The 15,755-nt window shown below is 42.5% G+C and overlaps 1 non-coding gene across 1 annotated transcript; it reads left to right on the top strand.

The window, feature by feature from the left end:
• Positions 1-3,949: 3,949 nt before the first annotated feature.
• On the top strand, positions 3,950-4,020 carry TRNAG-UCC (transfer RNA glycine (anticodon UCC)). The gene has a single exon. It is a non-coding gene; the product is annotated as a tRNA-Gly (tRNA).
• The last annotated feature ends 11,735 nt before the right edge of the window (positions 4,021-15,755 follow it).

The raw sequence follows: 15,755 nt of genomic DNA on the forward strand, positions 1-15,755 counted from the left end.
GGTTCAGAATAAACCTCCCCCCTGGGATAAAAAACCAAAGAAATGATGAAATTTTAAAAGGGGTAGGCCTAGAAGTAGGCATTGTGAGAGCAGGGGCACAGCATATAAATTCAGAAGAGCAAAATTACCACAGGCCAAACCACAAGTGCCAAAGACACTTGAAGAGAGACACTGCTTACAAGTGCCTGTACGCTAATGCTAGGAGCCTCCGAACCAAGATGGGAGAACTGGAGTGCTTGGTCTTAGAGAAGAGCATTGATATAGTGAGCATAATGGAGACCTGGTGGAATGGAGAAAACCAGTGGGATACGGTTATCCCTGGATATAAACTATATCGGAAGGACAGGGAAGGACGTATTGGTGGCGGAGTTGCTCTATATGTGAAAGAAGGCATTGAATCCAGCAAGCTCGAAACCCCAAAAGAGGCGGACTCCTCCACAAAATCGTTGTGGGTGGTGATACCATGTCCCAGGAGGGACTTAATACTGGGAACGATCTATCGTCCCCCTGATCAAAATGCTCAGGGAGACCTTGAGATGAGATATGAAATCGAGGAAGCATCCAAACTAGGAAATGTGGTAGTAATGGGTGACTTCAACTACCCGGACATAGACTGGCTGCACATGTGTTCCAGTCATGACAAAGAAGCAAAGTTTCTAGATATTCTAAATGACTATTCCCTAGACCAGTTGGTCATGGAACCGACCAGAGGGATGGCAACCCTGGACTTAATCCTCAGTGGGGACCGGGACCTGGTGCGAGATGTAAGTGTTGTTGAACCGATTGGGAGCAGTGACCACAGTGCTATTAAATTAAACATACATGTAAATGGCCAATTGCCACGAAAATCCAACACGGTCACATTTGACTTCAAAAGAGGAAACTTCACAAAAATGAGGGGACTGGTAAAAAGAAAGCTGAAAAACAAAGTCCAGAGGGTCACATCACTCAAAAATGCTTGGAAGTTGTTTAAAAACACTATATTAGAAGCTCAACTGGAGTGCATACCGCAGATCAGAAAAGGTACTGCCAGGGCCAAGAAGATGCCAGCATGGTTAACGAGCAAAGTCAAGGAAGCTCTTAGAGGCAAAAAGTCTTCCTTCAGAAAATGGAAGTCTTGTCCAAATGAAGAAAATAAAAAAGAACACAAACTCTGGCAAAAGAAATGCAAGAAGACAATAAGGGATGCTAAAAAAGAATTTGAGGAGCACATTGCTAAGAACATAAAAACCAACAACAAAAAATTCTATAAATACATTCAAAGCAGGAGACCATCTAGGGAGGCGACTGGACCCTTGGATGATAAGGGAGTCAAAGGTGTACTAAAGAACGATAAGGAGATTGCAGAGAAGCTAAATGAATTCTTTGCATCTGTCTTCACAGTGGAAGATATAGGGCAGATCCCTGAACCTGAACTAACATTTGCAGGAAGGGATTCTGAGGAACTGAGACAAATAGTGGTAACGAGAGAGAAAGTTCTAGGCTTAATGGACAATATAAAAACTGACAAATCACCGGGCCCAGATGGCATCCACCCGAGAGTTCTCAAAGAACTCAAATGGGAAATTGCTGATCTGCTAACTAAAATATGTAACTTGTCCCTCGGGTCCTCCTCCGTGCCTGAGGACTGGAAAGTGGCAAATGTAACGCCAATCTTCAAAAAGGGATCCAGAGGGGATCCCGGAAATTACAGGCCAGTTAGCTTAACTTCTGTCCCTGGAAAACTGGTAGAAAGTATTATTAAAGCTAGATTAACTAAGCACATAGAAGAACAAGCCTTGCTGAAGCAGAGCCAGCATGGCTTCTGCAAGGGAAAGTCCTGTCTCAGTAACCTATTAGAATTCTTTGAGAGTGTCAACAAGCATATAGATAGAGGTGATCCAGTGGACATAGTGTACTTAGACTTTCAAAAAGCGTTTGACAAGGTACCTCACCAAAGACTTCTGAGGAAGCTTAGCAGTCATGGAATAAGAGGAGAGGTCCTCTTGTGGATAAGGAATTGGTTAAGAAGCAGAAAGCAGAGAGTAAGAATAAATGGACAGTTCTCCCAATGGAGGGCTGTAGAAAGTGGAGTCCCTCAAGGATCGGTATTGGGACCTGTACTTTTCAACTTGTTCATTAATGACCTAGAATTAGGAGTGAGCAGTGAAGTGGCCAAGTTTGCTGACGACACTAAATTGTTCAGGGTTGTTAAAACAAAAAGGGATTGTGAAGAGCTCCAAAAAGATCTCTCCAAACTGAGTGAATGGGCGGAAAAATGGCAAATGCAATTCAATATAAACAAGTGTAAAATTATGCATATTGGAGCAAAAAATCTTAATTTCACATATACGCTCATGGGGTCTGAACTGGCGGTGACCGACCAGGAGAGAGACCTCGGGGTTGTAGTGGACAGCACAATGAAAATGTCGACCCAGTGTGCGGCAGCTGTGAAAAAGGCAAATTCCATGCTAGCGATAATTAGGAAAGGTATTGAAAATAAAACAGCCGATATCATAATGCCGTTGTATAAATCTATGGTGCGGCCGCATTTGGAATACTGTGTACAGTTCTGGTCGCCTCATCTCAAAAAGGATATTATAGAGTTGGAAAAGGTTCAGAAAAGGGCAACCAGAATGATCAAGGGGATGGAGCGACTCCCTTACGAGGAAAGGTTGCAGCATTTGGGGCTTTTTAGTTTAGAGAAAAGGCGGGTCAGAGGAGACATGATAGAAGTGTATAAAATTATGCATGGCATTGAGAAAGTGGATAGAGAAAAGTTCTTCTCCCTCTCTCATAATACTCGAACTTGTGGACATTCAAAGAAGCTGAATGTTGGAAGATTCAGGACAGACAAAAGGAAGTACTTCTTTACTCAGCGCATAGTTAAACTATGGAATTTGCTCCCACAAGATGCAGTAATGGCCACCAGCTTGGACGGCTTTAAAAGAAGATTAGACAAATTCATGGAGGACAGGGCTATCAATGGCTACTAGCCGTGATGGCTGGGCTGTGCCACCCTAGTCAGAGGCAGCATGCTTCTGAAAACCAGTTGCCGGAAGCCTCAGGAGGGGAGAGTGTTCTTGCACTCGGGTCCTGCTTGCGGGCTTCCCCCAGGCACCTGGTTGGCCACTGTGAGAACAGGATGCTGGACTAGATGGGCCACTGGCCTGATCCAGCAGGCTCTTCTTATGTTCTTATGTTCTTATGTTCTTATACCATCAATTAATAGTTGTTTGGCTTGGAATGTGAAACGTCAGTGACTCATAATACCAGTCTTTAATATTTCCAACATTACAGCCCCTGAATTCTACTCTGGGTTAGATTTTAATCTGGGAGTTCTAACAACTCTTCCCACTAACTTGCTTCCTGAAAGAGCAGAGAAACACTTCAATGAGAAAGATACTGTTTTTTAAAGCCACCCCCTGCTTATATCTAAGATTGTAAGATGCCGAGGGGGGGTGTCTAATATATTCCCTGTACTGTCCTAAATTTTCTCCATATGACAGCCTCAAATGCAGGCATGGGAGTTATGGAATTAATTTTGGAAGCCCTTCCGTGGTCCACTCTGGAGTTTTGGCAGAGCTAGATAAATTCATAGCGGTCCTCACCAAGATGCAGTAGGTTAGGGGAAGGGCTATAGCTCAGTGGTAGAGCACCTGCTTTGCATGCAGAACGTCCCAGGTTCAATCCCTGGCATTTCTAGGTAGGGCTGGGAGACATTCCTGCCTGAAACCTTGGAGAGCCCCTGCCAGTCAGGGTAGACATAGTGAGCTAGATGGACCAATGGCCTGACTCAGTAAAAGGCAGTTTCCTATGCTCCTTCCTATTTAAGGTCTCTAAAGGTGCTTGCTGACAGGTTCCTGCACAGGATTGCACTGTCAGCTTGTTTTTGAATGAAGATGCCAAAACATTGTTGATCTAAGCTATCTTATCAACTTTTAGGCAAGTTGAGATCCATTTAGGGGAAGGGCTGTAGCTCAGTGGTAGAGCATCTGCCTTCCATGCAGAAAGTCCCAAGTTCAATCCTTGGCATGTCCAGGTAGGGCTGCGAGAGAGTCCTGCCTGAAATTCTGGAAATCTGCTGCCAGTCTATGCAGGCATTACTGGCTCGATGGACCAATGGTCTGACTCATTGTAAGGCAGCTTCGTATATTCCTATCACATCTGAGTGGTTCCAACCATCCCTAAATTGCTGAACATGTATATTAAAAAAACCTTTAAACTACTTTTTCAAAAGGGGAAGTTTCCAATCAAGATAACGCTGCTACACTATTAGAAAATAGAAATTGATTTTGCACAGTAATAACTAGCTTTATTTACATCAAGCTTTATTTTGCAACAGGATTTAGATGTTTTTCTCCCAATGGCAAATAGTGGGCTTATTGGACCTGACTGCCTAAACTTTAAACCAGGTTTCAATTACTTTCCCTGTGAAGCCAATCCAACAGAGAGCCAGCTTCCTTCAAGTTGGGAGTCCCTCAATTAATTGATTTGCTGATACTTTGGGAAACTATTTTCCAGGTGCCACGTTACATGAAGCTAACCACTTGGTAAGCGAGCCATAGTGCCATTCTCCAGATCTCTGATCAGGTGCAGATTTGTGATAGAATTCTTATCATAACTTGGTAGAATACAGGTATACCCCGCTTAACGTTGCTTCACTTAACGTTGCCTCGCTATAACGTACATGCTCCATACGTCCCCATACCCCTCTTAACATTTGTGTGCTTCACAATATCGTACATTTTATTGGCATGACGCCGCTGCCATCTAGTGGTGATTGCGTGCTGTACAAGTGAAGACAATTGCTTCACTTAAAGTAGATTTTCACTTAAAGTATACTCTCCAGTCCCATTGCGAACGTTAAAGCGGGGTAAGACTGTATCATAGTTTCTTTTGATGCAGCCTTCAACCATGTTGCTAGTCAGTGATGATGCATTTTCATGTGGCTAGGATGTGTTGTGTCCTTCAGACTCTACAGATCACTGACTTACCAATGATAAATGGTCACCTGTATTTTGAACACCAGCATTACATGAGAACAAGATGCTGCCAGCTCCAGTTACAGTATTATCCATTGTGTAAAAGCTCTGTTATCAAATCAGAAAATATTATCAGCAGGGTGCAAACAAATGCTCTCCATCAATATCACCACAAGGTATGACCAAACATCGCTAGAAAAATGAGGTTTAAGAAGCTAGCAAGCACATGAGCAGGAAATGGCACTAACATAAATTATACAGCTATCGTCTAAGTGCAGATATCCCATTTGCAATCACCACCTGCTACTAGCAACATGATTTTAAAACCTTGCATTACCATTTTTTAATCTTTGAATGAACTTTTAGATCTGCCACAAGGGACCATTCTGGCCTACTGCAGGCTGCTTAGTTTCTGAAAATCTGCACCATCTGCCAGCTTTAGAACATTTTAGTTTCACATCAGTAACCATCCAATTTACAAGCCTTTTGCGGTTATTGCATCATTTAGTGCTGAAGATAGTTGCAGAGTGGATCCAGGGCTGGGTTCCAGAATGAAGATCAGCTGTGGCATCCTGAAGGCATTAGGATCCTATACACATTCTATGAGCTGCTGTGTCTTTGCAGTTAGTCATCTGACGGTTATGTAACTAGCTGAACACATGAATTCATTATGCTGCCCTGGGCTCCTACAGGGAGGAAGGGCGGGATATAAATCTAATAAATAAATAAATAAAATAATAAATACTATGAGCTCTGAATACCTTGGTGATTAAGATTTGAATGTTGAAGACAGAACAAAATTGTGCTGCAACATCTTAGTTCTGATTAGGGGTAGACAGTCCTAAATCCATGGCATGCTTTCAGTCATAAATCCATTCTATCCCAGTGTTTTGGTGCCCTTTCAGAAAGAATGCACAAAGCATAGCATGCAAATTGTATGCATTCTGTATGGACTTCCCCCTTAACACATGCAGTTGTTAATGCATTTCATGTGCTGTACACATTTTTACATAAAATATGTATCTTCAATCCATCACAAAATCTGGAGAAGTACATAATCTGACTGATAGATACATTCAAATCCTCACACAAGTCCGGGGACAGTGATTTAGGTTGGGTTACTATGAAAACTGGACAAACTTAATTCCTCCCCCATCCCTAGGCTTGATTCAAACCTTTAATTCATTCCTAGAGATACTTCTAAATTGTCATCTGAATTATCCAAATTTCTTCTCACATTTTAGAGTACTGAATTATCTGCTCTCATTTTGCAAATGGAACGAGTACAATAGGAATTCTCCATTTCTTCATTTTTAATTCCTGAATGTTGTTCAGGAGGGGAAGCTAGTGTGATGACCTTCAGATGTTGTTGGACTCTCCCATCAGTACCCGCAAGCATGGGCACTGGTCAGAGATGATGGGAGTTGTAGTCCAATGACATTTGGTGGGTACCACATTAGCTACTAGGGCTGTGCACTGGATCTGGTTGAAGTCTAGTTCTCAAACTGAATTGGGCCAAGCAGGTTGAGATAGCCCTAGACCACCCAGGTCTGGTTTGCCCACTCAGAGCAATCCAGGCCCGTCAAAAGGCATGGTGTTCAGGTGGCAGTGGGAGGAGAGGCAGCCAGGGCAGGCCTGAGCACATGGGGGCAGGGGGTAAAATCTCCAGGGCCCAGACGTCTGGATGGCCTGGGTCTTTTGAGGGCCTGGAATGTGAAAAAACCCAATACATTATCAAATAAATTTTGGTATCTCAGCAGATCAGAGAGTCCCTATAAAGTCTGTTGCTAAATCACAGCATATCCAAGTCTTCTATAAGCACCAAATCTGCTAATATGATTCAGGCATGGCAAAGTGTGCATACTCCTTGAGATCAGAACTACTAGGCCCCAGTTCACATTTTTTTCAACAAGCATTTCTTACAGTTCTCTGAAAGGAACAGTACACCACAATGGCGGATAAAGAGAAAGCCAATATATGGGAGTGCATGTCACCTCTTATTATTATATGGTCCATGACTAGAACATGTTGGAACAGGTCTATGTGCAATTTGCCAGTGTTTTAAGGTGAAATTAATATTATGGAGTACAAATACAAGTCTGGAGTGCAGAAGAGAAAAGCGAGAAAAATATGAACAAGCGAAAAAAAGGTCAACGTTTATTCAGCCTTGGCTTTGTTTGAAAATCATCACACGGTGATGAGAGATAGTTAAAGCCAGTCATTGGATGCTCAAGCATTATTCAAAGAAGAAAATGCTGATGAGGATTCTACTGAAGTAGAAAAACACAGATGCACTAGCAGTAGCACTACTCAGGGCAAGGATAGGTTGATCTCACGTCTCATTATTGAGTACTTCATTGTGAATTAATCTGCCTGTACACTTAGGACACCAGAAGAAATTTGCATATTTTACCTTTTCTTTCATTTTTGTGAGCAAAACCAAATATGAAACACTTGTTTTTCAGACATCAAGTTGTACGGTACTAGTGTACAGTACTTCCAGAAAATTTAGAAAAACCATGAATTTTCTGGATCTTGTTTGTAAGTCCTATACTAAGTAAAAATAATTTTAAAAAACTATATACTCCATTGGAAACAGCATAAAAATTAGCCTGAACTGGTATAAAGTACATGTCTCAAACTAATGTTGAATATATGGGGGGGCACATAATTGTGATTAACAAAACAGAGGTTTTTATTGTAATACAAAAACGTTTCAGCTTCCGCTTTCATATTAAAAAATGCAACACAAAAAAATTATTCAAGGGTTTTAGGCATAACACCTTATTGGCTCAGGCTAGGGTCCAATAATAAAGTGCAGCACCCACCGTTTAAGATCCTTGGTCTCGGCAGCCAGTCAGCTGCCGAAAATCCTCCTGAACAGAAAGGTCTTTTTCTGCAGGGGAAGCACAACAGGGAGGGGGCCAGACTAGCCTCCCTTGGAAGGAAGTTCCACAGTCTGGAAGCATCCAGTGAGAAGGCCCTCTCTCACATCCTCACCAATGTGTTTCTGCCGAAAGCCCTCCTGAACAAAAAGGTCTTTGTCTGCCAGGGAAGACAACAGTCTAGAAGCAGCTACTGAGAAGGCATCCTCGCATCCTCACCAATGTGTCTCTGAGGGTGGTGGGACCAAGAGAGTGGCTCCTACACAGATCTCAAAGTTTGGGCAGACTTGTATGGGAGAATATGGTCTTTCAGATTGTCTAGATGCAAGCCATTATTTCAGATGATATACTAAATACAAATTAATATATGTTATATTATATGCTATGCTTTGCAGACACACCTTCAATCTAAGTCATTAAAAACTTGTTTAAAGAAAACAGTAATTTGTTTTGTAGGAAGATTTCAGGATCATACATCTTGCCCTGGGCCCGGTGCCAGTTTTCAGCAGCCCTGCCGCAGGGTCTGCTTCACTAGCACTTCCCTGCAGGAAATGCACTGGCGAAGCAGCACCCAGAGTTGCCAAAGCCCTCCCCCTCCCCCCACTAGTTACCAAAGCCCTCCCCCATGGGTCACCAAAGCCTACATCTTCCCCCACAAGTCACCAAAGCTCTCCCCCTTCCCCACAGGGGTCTCCAGAGCTCTCCTGAACCCCACAGGGCTCAGCAGAACTCCTTTCATCCCCACAGGTCACCAGAGCTCCACCCTTCCTCCCATGTGAGATGCCAGAGCTCTCCCTTCCCCTCTGCAGATCACCAGAACTCCCCCATCACTACCCATGGGTCACCAGAGCTCCCCCACCCCTTTCCATGTGTTGCCAAAGCTCCCCTTTTGTAAGCATGACACTTACAAATATATATATTCAGGAAGAAAGTACATAATGTACAGAAATACATGTGCTCATCAGAAAAACAATGCAGAAAAAGAAGCTTGATACACCGTCATGAACACATCAGGACTGATCTTTTGCAAGAATGCAAAAAGGAAGAAATGCGAAAAAAGAAGAGAACAAGAAAGATGCAAATGAGCTGAAGAAGAGGAGGAAAAATGTGCCTAGAATTCAAGAGAAGGGCAGAGAAAACCAGAGAAACATAAAGGAAGGAGGGAATCCTGTAATTCCTATTGCTGCTTATGAAGGGGGGTGTTAAGAGTTTTCCTCAACATTTTTTTAAATTTTTGCTTTCTATAATTTAATATTCCTAAATCCAAGACTTTAAAGTAAATTTACTTCACTAGAGGAACTTGCTCTACTGTCTGTCTCATACAGCAGGTGTCTTATGTGGAGGCATTTAATCTGTACTTTGGGGAAAAGCAATCAAATGGTAGCTTTTACTATGCATTTCATAACAACTCCAGATGTTGTTACGGTTTCCTCATGGCCATTCCTAGATAATAATTGGCACACAGCGGCTAAACTCAACCCACATGTTTAAGATGTGAAATAGTCAGTGGGATAGGTTCTAGAAATACGTACAGAATATATGTATTTCTTTTCTTTGCACATTTCATGATTAATCTACAGGATGACTCACAGGTTCTTGCTATATTCCACTGAGCAAGGCAAAGAAGATTTATTTGAGGAGCACGGATTGTCTAATCCTTTCAAAGAGCTATGATATGTGTTGATGGGGGCATTTTTTCTGCTTACAAGACAGTCCCACTATTTCAAACATCAAATTAACCTGATAGTGAAGCCTATTTTAATACTGAAGCTTGCTTTTATATGTCATTGTGATCAGATCCAAGTTATTTATTTCTAAATTTGTTAACAGAAAAGACTACAATGGTGTAAAAACAAAAGTTTCTAAGCCAAGTAGATCACTCAGAATGTTACAAATTATTCAAGATGATGTGAAATTACATCATTTATTTATGTATGTGCACGTGTGGGTGATCAGGGCACAATCAAATAAACAAATGACTGTTAGCAGAGTGACTTGCATAAAGAAGATGGAGTCCAGAGAGAGAGAAAAAAAATCCTGAAGGAAACCTGAACAAGAACAGGGTATATCTTGAGGAGAAATTAGGTCAGACCTTTTTCATAGCAGGGAGATATTCAACAACTAAAATTACAGAGGGGAACTCCCTCAGAACTACCAGCCAATAAGTGCACAAGTTATCTCATCAAGGATCACACCACTTTGACTGGTTGCTAGGCAGTACCTCCACCCCGCACTTGGTTAACTGGCCAACTTAAATGTAATGAATCCTTTGGTTAGTCATTAAATGATCCCTGCTGTTATACTTTGAACAATGGCTTGTATTCCAAATAAGTTGTTTAGCATTAGTTCACCCTAATTTGTTCAAAGCATCCAGAGGACTTCATAGTCAATAGTCAATTTATTTATATACCACATTTTCCACAAATAATCTGTGATCAAAGCGGTTAACATCAACAAACAGTCCAAATACTGTAGCAGAACACCAATACGTAATAAAAAGAACAATTACTACAATACTAAAAAAACATGCAATGTACAACAAAATGTAAATGAGCATAGAGCTCAACAATAAAGGCTCCTAGGGCTGGAGGGTGGGGCAAAGCAGGTGGAAACAGCCATCCCCTGATGGCAAACACAGGGCCTCTCCCCTCGCTTAATGCACTTAATGCAATCACATTAAGTTCAGCAGTTTGAAGGCTTATGTATTATTAATTTAGTATATTTATACTCCTTTCTTCCTTTATGGAAGTGAAGATGGTATACATGAGGTTCCACAGTGGTCTCCCATTCAAACATTGACCAGACTCAGACTTGTTTAGTTTTAGCAAGGTAATGATACCACATGCTCTCAGAAAAAGGCTATTGTATTATGATTTTTATTGTTTTATGGTTTCATTTTTTGTATGGCTTGCTTTTATGTACATCACTTAGAAATGGGAATGAATAATCAGTATATAAATGTCTTAAATATGAATGAATAAGTAAATATTTCAGAGATTGCCAACCTTTTTGGGGGCCCATGGGTGCATTTGTAAATCAGAGAAGCTGTTGTGGACACCACATGCAAACCACAACCACACACACACCACAACCACCATTGTTGGCTGCAGTAGAATGCTTCTTTCAAGTCTATTTTTTTGGGGGGGAAGTGGAGGACAGGACCCTGCAGGCTGCAGGGAAGGCCTCTGCAGGTGCATGTTAGTAACTCCTGCCCTATTTGTATAGCAAAACCCTCCTCTGTGTCTTGGAGCTCACACAGTTTGGTTTAGGGATGCCAGGTTCAGGGCCTGATCCTGATCCTGTATCTTTAGGAGAAGAGAAAGTCAGCCAAGTGCAGGTGTTCTTGCAACACTGTAATGGGAAAAACCACAAGGTAGAATTCTCCCTTCCCCCTGCACAACTTTTAAAGATACAGAAGACCTCTTGGAGGCCAGGCCTAGCAACCAAGAGGTCTTCTATATCTTTAAAAGTTGTGCAGGGGGAAGGGAGAATTCCACCTTGTGGCTTTTTTTTCATTACAGTGTTGCAAGAACACCTGCACTTGGCTGACTTTCTCTTCTCCTAAAGATACAGGATCAGTCTCAGGCCCTGAGCCTGGCAACCCTAGTCCTCTTGCCTGCCGCTCACTCTGATAAGCCCTGTACTTGTTGCATTCTTGTTAGTCTGCTGATGGTTTTACTTGTACCATATTATCGGGTATAAATATTGCTGGGCTTGTTTTTTAAAAAGTATTTATTTATACCGCCCTCATAAAATATCAGGACGGTGTACAGCAATATAAAAAATCCTTTACAAAACATTACAGGCAGTACAGAACGATATGACTGGCTATGCAAGGAACATTTTAAACAGCTGCATAGGCCTGTTGGCATTAAAAGTGATGATGCCTGCCGAATCTCTGCTAGGAGAGTATTTATTTATTTATTTATTTATTTTCATTTTTAGACTGCCCATAGCTAGTAGCTCTCTGGGCGGTGTACAAAACAGATTAAAAATACAATATTATAATAAAATCAATCACATATATCAACAACAATGTTAAAATAAAGCGTAGACATAAACATTAACATTAAAGCATTAAAAAGCCTGGGAGTACAGCCAGGTCTTAACCTGGCGCCTAAAAGAAAGCACGGTAGGCGCCAGGCGTATCTCTTCAGGTAAGCTGTTCCACAATTCGGGGGCCACTACAGAAAAGGCCCTAGATCTGGTAACAATCCTCCGGGCATCCTGGTGAGATGGTACCCGGAGGAGGGCCTTAGATACTGAATGAAGTGAATGGGTAGGTTCATAGCGGGAGAGGCGTTCCACAAGGTACTGTGGTCCCACACCGTGTAAGGCTTTATAGGTCAAAACCAGCACCTTGAATCTGGCTCGGAAACAAATAGGTAGCCAGTGCAAACGGGCCAGGACAGGTGTTATATGCGCAGACCGATTGGTCCTCGTCAATAGCCTGGCTGCCGCGTTTTGCACCAGCTGAAGTTTCCGAACTGTCTTCAAGGGCAGCCCTACGTAGAGTGCATTACAGTAATCCAGTCTAGAAGTTACCAGGGCGTGAACAACTGAAGCAAGATCATCACTGTCCAGATAGGGGCGTAGTTGGGCTACTAAATGAAGATGGTAAAATGCATTCCGAGCCACCGAGGCCACTTGAGCCTCAAGCGACAAGGAAGGGTCAAAAAGGACCCCCAAACTACAAACCTGTTCTTTCAAGGGGAGTGTAACCCCATCTAGAACAGGATGAACATCCACCATCCGGGCAGGGAAAGAGCTCACCAACAGTGTTTCAGTCTTGTCTGGATTGAGTTTCAGTTTATTAGCTCTCATCCAGTCCATTATCGCGGTCAGGCAGCGGTTTAGCACATCAACAGCCTCACCTGAAGAAGGTGAAAAGGAGAAATAGAGCTGCGTGTCATCAGCGTACTGATGGCAACGCACTCCAAACCTCCTGATGACCGCACCCAGAGGCTGCATGTAGATGTTAAAAAGCATGGGGGACAAAACCGACCCCTGAGGGACTCCACAATGGAGAGTCCAGGGTGTTGAGCAATGTTCCCCAAGCACTACCTTCTGGCAACGATCCGCTAAGTAGGAGCAGAACCACTGCCAAGCAGTGCCCCCAACTCCCAACTGCGCGAGTCTCCCCAGAAGGATACCATGGTCGATGGTATCAAAAACTGCTGAGAGATCAAGGAGAATCAACAGAGTCACACTCCCTCTGTCCCTCTCCTGACAAAGGTCATCATACAGGGCGACCAAGGCTGTTTCAGTGCCAAAACTGGACCTAAAACCGGATTGAAACGGATCCAGATAATCGGTTTCATCCAAGAGCGCCTGGAGCTGACCGGCGACCACCCGCTCCAAAACCTTGCCCAAGAAAGGGACATTCGCCACCGGTCTATAGTTGTTAAGAACATCTGGGTCCAAAGAAGGTTTCTTTAACAGAGGTCTCACTACTGCCTCCTTGAGACTACCAGGGACTACTCCCTCTCTCAAGGAGGCATTTATCACCTCTTTGGCCCAGCCGGTGGTTTCGGTCCTGCCAGCCTTCACCAGCCAAGATGGGCAAGGGTCCAGAGCAGATGTGGTCACCCACACCATTCCAAGCACCTTGTCCACTTCCTCGAGCTGCACCAACTGAAACTCATCCAATAATGAAGGACAAGGCCGCGCTCTGGACACCTCAATGGATTCTGTTATAACATCAGAGTCTATGTCCTGACAGATGCATGCAATCTTGTCCTGGAAGTGCTCCGCAAATTCGTTACAGCGGGCTTCCAATGTTTCTTTAGTATCATGAGAGCCAGAATGTAACAGCCCACGTACTACCCTAAACAGCTCCACTGGGCGGCAAAGAGATGATCTAATGGTGGCAGCAAAATAAAACTTTTTTGCCGCCCTAACCGCTTTTACATATATCTTAGTGGAAGCACTTACCAAAGCATGACTACATCCGTCAGGAGTTCGCCTCCATCAAAGGCATGGGACCAGTGACACTAAATGCATGAGTTATGGTTGAGGCCAGTTGGGCCTCTGTAACATGGGGGACAACTAACAGCTTTCTTCTGGATAATATCACTGATCATGCTAGGATATAAGGGCTCATGTGCTCCTGTTGTTGCCTACTGCTCATTTTATTTATTCAGTGTATTTTGTTCTATGCTATTTTACTGTGTTAGCTGCTTTGAGTGGGCTGGTGCCCTTAAAGGCAGTCTTAGAAAGATTTTTAATTAATTAATTAAACCTATGTAGCTAATATGGCAGTTTCAGTCATTAGTAGCTTACAGAGGGGAAAATATGTACTTGCTGCATGCCTCTGTTGCCACATGTTCATCACTTCAGCTGTAATGTCTGTAGCGGGGACCCCTTTCTACTTGTGAAGGCTCCCTGTGCCATTTGGAACCCTTGCTAAACAAAACATATTTCTTGGTTTTTTAAAAAATGAATTACATTAAGTTATTATCAGGATCACAGTACATGGGGAGTGGAGGTTTGGTTTATCAATCACTCAATCCAAATTTCAGGGAACCCTGGGAATTGTAGCTCTGTGAGGGGGAATAGGGGTCTCCTAACAGCTTTCAGTGCCTTTAACAAACTACAGTCCCCAGGATTCTTGTAGGGGAAGCCATGACTGTTTAAAGTGGTATCATAGTGCTTTAAACGTATAGTGTGGATGAGGCGGTAAAAGAGTTCCCATCAGCATCAATGAGAACTTTTTTTTTAATGAGTGTTGTAGCCATGAAGTAAGGGCCATTTTGAGGAAGGGGTGCATTAGCAATATATATATAAGAGGGGGGATACACAATCCCTGTGTATCATGTGTGGTTTGATGCAACTAAACTAGGGTTGCCAGGCTCAGGGCCTGAGACTGATCCTGTATCTTTAGGAGAAGAGAAAGTCAGCCAATTGCAGGTGTTCTTACAACACTGTAATAAAAAAAGCCACAAGGTGGAATTCTCCCTTCCCCCTGCACAACTTTTAAAGATACAGAAGACCTCTTAGTTGCTAGGCCCGGCCTCCAAGAGGTCTTCTGTATCTTTAAAATGTGTGCAAGGGGGAAGGGAGAATTCTACCTTGTGTTTTTTTCTGTTACAGTGTTGCAAGAACACCTGCACTTGGCTGACTTTCTCTTCTCCTAAAGATACAGGATCAATCTCAGGCCCTGAACCTGGCATCCCCAAGGACCATTTCATTTGGACTGGGCCTCAAGCTCAAAGGGAACTTCACATTTAGGCACAAGTAAATGTTTTGCCATTTGATAAGTTTTGCAACTTGTCTGTATACACCTCAGACCAAAATGTGACACACACACATTCAGCTAGAAATGGCTATTATGTTAATTAAATAAAATTCAGATTATGTCTCAATCTGTTTTTGGTGCCTTATTTTATTTTCAGGTGCTATTATTATTATTATTATTATTATTATTATTATTATTATTATTATTATTATTTGATTTATATCCCACCCTTCCTCCCAGCAGAAGCCCAGTGTGGCAAACAAAAGCACTAAAAACATTAAAACATCATAAAAGCAAACTTTTAAACACATTAAAACAGAACATCTTCAAAAATGTTACTTTAAAAAAGCTATGCAAACATCTTCTAAGATTAGAAACATTTTAAAAAAGAAAGATTGAGAATATATTAAAAAGCAATTCCAACACAGATGCAGACTGGGATAGGTCTCAACTTAAAAGGCTTGTTGAAAGAGAAAAGTCTTCAATAGGTGCAGAAAAGATAACAGAGATGGCACGTCTAATATTTAAGGGGAGGGAATTCCGCAGGGTAGGTGCCGCAACACTAAAGGTCCATTTCCTATGTTGTGTGGAACGGACCTCCTGATAAGATGGTATTTGCAGGAGGCCCTCACCTGCAGAGCACAGTGATCGACTGTTGTCATTCTTTAT

The sequence above is a fragment of the Rhineura floridana genome, chromosome 5, assembly GCF_030035675.1.
Source record: "Rhineura floridana isolate rRhiFlo1 chromosome 5, rRhiFlo1.hap2, whole genome shotgun sequence".
In the NCBI taxonomy this organism is placed as follows: domain Eukaryota; kingdom Metazoa; phylum Chordata; class Lepidosauria; order Squamata; family Rhineuridae; genus Rhineura; species Rhineura floridana.